At 42.8% G+C, this 7,251-nt stretch overlaps 1 long non-coding RNA gene across 1 annotated transcript; it reads right to left on the bottom strand.

Moving 5' to 3' along the window:
- Nucleotides 1-1,055: 1,055 nt before the first annotated feature.
- LOC125746230 (uncharacterized) lies at nucleotides 1,056-3,945 on the bottom strand. Its single transcript, XR_007398888.1, has 3 exons — nucleotides 3,316-3,945; nucleotides 2,605-2,720; nucleotides 1,056-1,898 (listed from the first exon to the last, which is right to left on the bottom strand). It is a non-coding gene; the product is annotated as an uncharacterized LOC125746230 (long non-coding RNA).
- Nucleotides 3,946-7,251: the final 3,306 nt, after the last annotated feature.

Genomic DNA, 7,251 nt, shown 5'->3' with positions numbered 1-7,251 from the left:
AGTGCTGCCTCGGTCCTACTGTCTCTGTGTCGTCCCTGGGGAGCCTACGGGCTTCGCTCAAGAATGTTAACATGCCTCTGAAAGGAGCTGGAGGTGAGAAGTTAATGGAATTGACCTTTGAATAAACACACTGTGCTCAGGCCTCAGAAACCAAATGGCTGTTCTACTGTATTTTTATGCCGGGAGCTCAAAGATAAATGTAGGCAATGTGCGGTAGCATAAAGCGCTAACATGAAAAGCTTTTCTTGTTTCTTTCATGTGTGATGTAATGAGGACCTCCTGTTTCGCTAATGAATAATGCAATAAGGAATGCAGATGAGCGGTGTAGTGTGTGGACAAGAGACACCCTTCTAAGGTCTGTATTGCGGAGCATCATGGGAGTTTTATCAGCTTGCGTGTGTTTTTATGGAAGGATCCCAGCCAATCATTTTGACATGGAGTGTAACAGGCAGGCCACAGCACTTCCACTTCCTCTGACATCATCAGTCCTCCATCAGGCTTAGACAGCCCTGCTTCCTCTGCGGCGACAGTCACATGATCAGCACTTAAACTTGTTTGTGCCTTGACGCATTCATGCACTCACTAAAACGAAATGCTTCACCCAGTTTTTCAAAGACAAAATGCCTGCAGAAGCTGACCTATCTGTTAAACAACTGACGGCGGACTTATCTAATAATTAATAAATTATCCAAAGATGACCTACACTGTGCAGACGACGTCTCGACGTGGGACAGAATATTCCGGAGAAAATGGACCTCCTTTAATAAATAATGAAAAAAGCCAGTCTATTGTATGAGAAATGAAATTCATCACCATTCCGTCCTGTTCCATCTGCTCCCGATTCTCTCGTTCTTATCGCTGCTGCCATACGGCACCGGTACTATTAAAAAGGTAACACTTCGCTCAGTGTGCATCTTGATAACTCTTATTTAGCTTGCCTGTCTCCTGAAAGTGCTGCGCCACATTTGGCAGACTATCCCCCCCATGCACACACACACGCATGCTGTCACACACTCACATGCACGTGCTAATGAGGGTGGCAAGTGGGTCTGAGATTTTTCGGTTTGAAATTGGCTCTAGTGCATTTGGGAATCTACCGAGTTTTTTGATCTGTTTAAAGCATCTCTGTGCTGCAGAGGAACTCACCTTAGGACCTCACACTCTGTTAAGTGGTCATACTACACTAATTATCATGCCTGTTGTTAATTGTTGTACTGTATCACAGACCTGGGTAGTTCAGATCCGGAGAGTAAAAGTCCAGACCAAGATTCTGCTTCAAGCAACCAGTTGAGCACTATGTGATAGAAAATGACCAATAAAAAGTCATAAGAATGTTTTTCTTTGTGTCAAAAACGTTACTGGCATAAGAGATAAGATAAGAGCACATTCCTTCCATGTATTTGTTAGATTTTACCCACTTAATTCAGTTTATTAACTTTATAGGGTATTCTTTAGCCAAATAAGATATGCTGGTGGTCATATTCAGCATGATGGCTGGTACTGACAGACATAATATCATAGTTTTACACCAGATTAATTTAAACATAGTTTTCAGTGGCCTAAGACTTTCCACAGTGCTCCATTTATCTGCAGTCAATAGCTGGAGATGCCCTTTGAAAATCTGGCAGAATTTGTATGGCTTTATGTTGTCCTTATCATGGAGTATTATCCGTGTGCTTTAACACACATACACATGAATACACATGCACACGCAGCCCTTCCTGCAGGCTGCACCGGATAATGCCGCTTTAATCTGCCCGCTGCACACAGGCTCCGGAGCTCGGCTCGCTGCGTGACGTCAATTCATGGTTCCCATGACGCGACAGTGGTGATGGCGGCTGTCTGGAAGTCGCGGGCCTGCGAGGAACATCAGGCTTTGCTCTTATTCCTTAAGATCCCTGCGAAACGTTCAGGAGAAAAGGGGAACAAAGAGACAGATTGTAACCACATTTGGATTTTAAAAGGGATAAATCAGCACATCAACACATCTCACTGTAATGTTAATCCATAATCTTTTATGAGCAGTCAAAGGGTTCTGTGGAATCTGGCAGGAGATTCTTTGGTCAGGATGTATGAAGCAGAGGTGTGTGTGGCCTGGTTGGCCATGACTGTCCTGTTTGTTTGCACAAATCTTCCAAAAGAATTTTGGATATTTCATAAGCGACTTTTGAATATGAGGGTAAATGTCTACCTCTAGGAACTCCAGGCTGAATGAAGTACTACTGTTCATACAGATATTCATATGTGAGATCATATGTGTAGGACGCAGGGCTGCCCTGTCTGCATACATCTGCAGAGGCATGGAATGGAACATGTGTACATGCGACTACAACCCTGCTGTTTGTTGACGGTCTGCAGTGACAGTAAGGTGTATACACCGCCAATCACGTATATTACATATTAGCACTGACACTCTCTTGTATCAATTACTGTACAACAGAAACATACAGGCAGTAATCCTTAAAAATCCCAGCCTCCCACTATGTCCCCAGGGTGTTTCTTTGTGGAGAAGAAGCAGTTTGTGTGTATGTCTCCACACACACCAGTGCTACTAGGGAGTACATGCCATGACCCTATATGAGAAACAGCCTCACTTTGACATACATGTTTAGGTGGGGGGGGTCACTGCAGGTCGGTGTGCAGTAGGGGTCAGCATGGGCGGGTGGGATCTGTCCTCTGCCGTTGAGAAACCACACTGGATGACCACACCACCATCGCTGCTATTTTGGAAAATACTAAAACAGTCACGCATTCTCCATATCCCAAACCCTCAGTTATGCGTTCAAACCGGGCCAAAAACACCCAGTTTTCTTACCGCTCATTTCGTCGTATTTCATGCTTGTTATCACATGTCCCATGCAGAAAAGTATTAATCCTTTGTCTAACGTTTTGTAAAAAACATTCAAAAGTGCACTGTTACCCACCATGCTAAGTGGTAATATGGTATCTTTGAAGGAGTTGAAATATGTGATTCAAAGAAAGAAAAATCGCATATGATGTTTACCGTTAACTGTGCTATTATTAGCACTGAAGCTATGTTATATCTCACACTGCCACATTTGGGAAAGTCCTGTTTTTACAACCAAACTGCACATATCACGACTGCTTGAAGATTCCCACTCATGCTTATTAATATAGCTTCAACTACACTTCACTCCATTAAGCCTCAAAATTCTCCACAGAACAAATCCACAATCTTATCATTAGAAACATCCAAACACATTCTCACGTGTACTGTTCGTACCTACAGATCATTATAGTTTTTTCATCTATGTATTCAAACATTTAACCTTTGAGTGGATATACAATAATCACCGTGGGTGTTTCTGCAGGACTCGGTGGAGATGGCGACTTCGCTTGTTCGCTGTCCACGTCCCCCTCCGGGTCCTGCTAGGATGCCTCTGGCAATGCCTGTGGCAGCTGAAAGTTCACTGCTACCTCCAGGGGAATTCTGGTGGAGGTGTTTGTGGCCATCTGCCACTGACCTCGGCAGTTCCAGCTTTCCACAAATGCTTCAGTTGCACTCTTCCGAAGGTTTCCATCCAACCTCACTGTCCTTGATTCTTCGCTTTTGGAAGCTACCCCTTTGATCCACTTCTCTCCCCTCCAGTTTGTACCCAGACTCTATCATTCACTGCATCGGTTCTTTCCACGCATCTTTCCATGCCATGACATCACCTCTTTTTAGTTTGCCTGGCATCCGTAGCAAAAACCAAATCTGGTCAGCATCTGTTTTGCAAAAATATAGCCTTGTTTCTGTACGTAGTACAAATACAGCCTTGCGTCTGTCCTTACTATAAACACAGCTTCAGAGTCTATTTAGGTCAAATATAGCTTTGCATCTTTATTTAGTACAAAGACAGCCTTGTGTCCGTGTTTAATACAAATATGTCCTTGCATCTGTGCTGGGTACAAATACAGTCTTGCATCTGTATTTAGCACAAATATCACCTTGTGGCCATTTCCTGCAAACGAACGGTGGTTGGCTTCATACTGCAATGCACTGTTGCAATGCACTGTTGCAATGCACTATTGCAATGCAATGTTGCAGTGCACTGTTGCAATGCACTCTTGCAATGCACTGTTGCTCCAAAGTCCAAATTTGTCCGACACAAATAACTACGCAGGAAAGCTTTCATTCTGCGTATCCCAAGGTGTTGCTCATGTAATTTGTGTAAAAGTTGATTGGAATACTTTTCTGGTATTAAGATTCTTCTGCCTCAGCCACGTATCCTTTATCTGTAGAATGTTGTTGGCGTTTGTTAAAATTACCTTCCCGGGTACCTTTGCTGCAGCCCAGATTTCAGTCTCAAATGCAGTATTTATGCCAAAATGGTCCCCTGCTGGTAACTTTCACTGGTAAGTTATCATTGGTGGCAAAATGCAGAACATCCTCACCTTCTCTGTTATAGGCTCTCACTCTCTACTTTAGGGTTCTGGGTGCTGACAGTATTGGACGCTCTTCCCCATCCTTCCCCACATGAGATATTACAACATCAACCCTGTAAGGTAAAGCATCACATGGCAAAAGTTCTGTAGCCTCACAATGAACCAGCATCTTTGAAACATTCTGTCCTTGTTCTTTCTGCCCTGCCTTGTGATCTGTTACTTTATAATCCGAACATATTCTCTGGGACTTACCTGCTTTAGGGTCCACCACAATGGAAGCTACTCAATGGCTTGCTTCAGTTTGGATATCATACACAAGCTTTCACAAATGAGTTCCTTTTCCACTACCTGCCATGTTCCATAGAGTACAGGCCTCGCATTGTGAAATTTTGGGCTACCAACTTTCATCTTTTTTTGCCTTGAATTCTTTTATTGTTTAAAAGTCATTCTGAAACACTTCCTTGGGTTCTCTAGAACTTGAGTCAGTAGGATAACCTGGAGGTTTCAAAGCTGGAGAATGAATTCACAATAGAAATGAATTTTTTTGACCATTTTCTGCCTAGAAGTGCAGGCTTGTCACATTTCACAATGATTAAGGGAAGAGTAGCTGATGAGATTCGAATAGCACAAGCACCTTCAGTTTTCCCAGTAACTAATTTCTTTTCTCCAGAATATGCTTAGTTTGAGTTGTTTAATCTCCAGTGGTCAGTGACCTAAACAAACATTATACAGCATTTCTGGCAGAATGGAGACACCCGATCCTGTGTCTACTCTACATGTGCTATTCTCGGAATATCTGCATCTTGATAGTATTTTCAATATCTTTGGTTTCAGAAAGAGTGCACTCTCTCAAATCAGGCTCAACTGATCCAGCCTCTACTGCAGCAACTGACAGGTATTTCAATTCTACTTGCTTTTTATTCTGACAAACTATTGCAATATGGCCCAGTTTAGAGCATACACATGATACGTCTCTTAAAAATTTAAATTTCTTGACATTATGCTTCTCTACACATTTATAACTACTACCACCTGCCCAACCTTCCTGGGGCACAAGGGCTCCATCCTTTGGCTCTGTGTTGTTAATGGCCATGCACAGTCCAGGATTTTGTAGGTATCTTGAGAACTTAAGTAAACTGCAGCTGGAATTTTTTTGCCAGCTTCTGTGAGTTTATCAATTCCAGTTAAAAACATAAGAAATTTACGAACGAGTGGAGGCCATTCAGCCCATCAAGCTCATTTGGGGAGAATTCAACTAAGAGTTTTTAAAATCTTATCTAGTAGCTCTGATATAAATGAACCGAAGGTTTTAGCTTACACTACACTAACAGGAAGACTATTCCATATTTTAACTACATGCCATGTAAAGTGCTTTCTGAAATCCAGTTTAAAATGTTCTCCCCCTAATTTCCACCTATGGCCACGAGTTGTAGGACTTAAACTAATATTAAAGTAGCCATTTGGCTGAGCAGCATCCAGACCTGTTCGAATCTTATATACCTGGATCATTTCCCCTCTCAGTCTCCTTTGCTCAAGGCTGAACAGATTCAGCTCAGCTAACCTCTCCTTTCTCATTCTCGTAGCCCTACGTTGTACCCTTTCCAAAGCAGCAATGTCCTTTTTAAGGTAAGGTGACCAAACCTGCACACAATATTCTATTACCAAGGAATTGTATAATCGTAGCATATCTCCATACACCTAGAGATGTAACCCAACAACCTATTGGCCTTTTTTAATTGCTTCTCCACACTGGCGAGAGTGGGACATGGAAGCATCAACATACATACCAAGGTCTTTCTCATAATCAGCTACCTTTATTTCAGTGGAACCCATAAAATATCTGTACTTTATATTTCTGCTCCCTGCATGCATTACCTTATTAGGATTTGTCAACATTAAATTTCATCTGCCAGGTATCAGTCCAGGCACTAATTAAATCAAGATCCCGCTGTAGCCTCTGTGCTGCTAGTTCAGTATCTGCTACACCACCCACCTTGGTATCGTCTGCAAATTTAACCAGTTTACTATACTGGATATTGTTTGCAATATCATTAACATAAATTAAGAATAGTAGTGGTATTAAACCAATGGATTTCCTCCGCAGGGTGACTGGGATGTCTCTTACAGGGACTCAGAGTAGAGCTGCTGCTCCTCCGCATCAAGAGGAGCCAGATGAGGTGGCTTGGGCATCTGGTCAGGGTGCCTCCTGGACGCCTCCCTGGGGAGGTGTTTTGGGTATGTCCCACTGGGAGGAGGCCCCGGGCAAGACCTAGGACAGAAACTATGTCTCTCGGCTGGCCTGGGAACGCCTCGGGATTCCCCTGGAGGAGCTGGACGAGGTGGCCGGGGAGAAGGAAGTCTGGGTTCCCCTGCTTAGATTGCTGCCCCCGTGACCCGACCCAGAAAAGCGGTAGGAGATGGATGGATGGATGATCACTACTGTTCTAAAACCTCACATTTTCCAAAGCTGTCCTGGTTATTAGTGAAAAGAAGACTGACAATGGCTTCTCCCCTGGGAGGGGTATTAACAAACTGAGTAAAAAAGCAATCCTGTACCTATTCCACCATCTCAAGTTCATTTACTGTAGAGCCACATATTGTCCCACAATATCCCAGGTAAATTAATATCACCCATAACTACCACATCATTATTATTACTCATAATCCTGATGTTGTTGTATAACATTCTGCTTTCCTCTGCAGCTACATTAGATGCTCTATAACAAACACCAACAATTAGGTCATTTGTGTTTTTAGCATCTAGTTTTATCCATATAGCATCTGTACGTTTATTATTATCAGTGAGTTCCTTTGCCTGCAAGTTTTCTTTTATATAAACTGCAACACCAGCTCCCTTCTTGC

This window comes from Brienomyrus brachyistius, chromosome 7, assembly GCF_023856365.1.
Source record: "Brienomyrus brachyistius isolate T26 chromosome 7, BBRACH_0.4, whole genome shotgun sequence".
Taxonomy (NCBI): domain Eukaryota; kingdom Metazoa; phylum Chordata; class Actinopteri; order Osteoglossiformes; family Mormyridae; genus Brienomyrus; species Brienomyrus brachyistius.
This window is presented reverse-complemented; position numbering and strand designations above follow the sequence as displayed.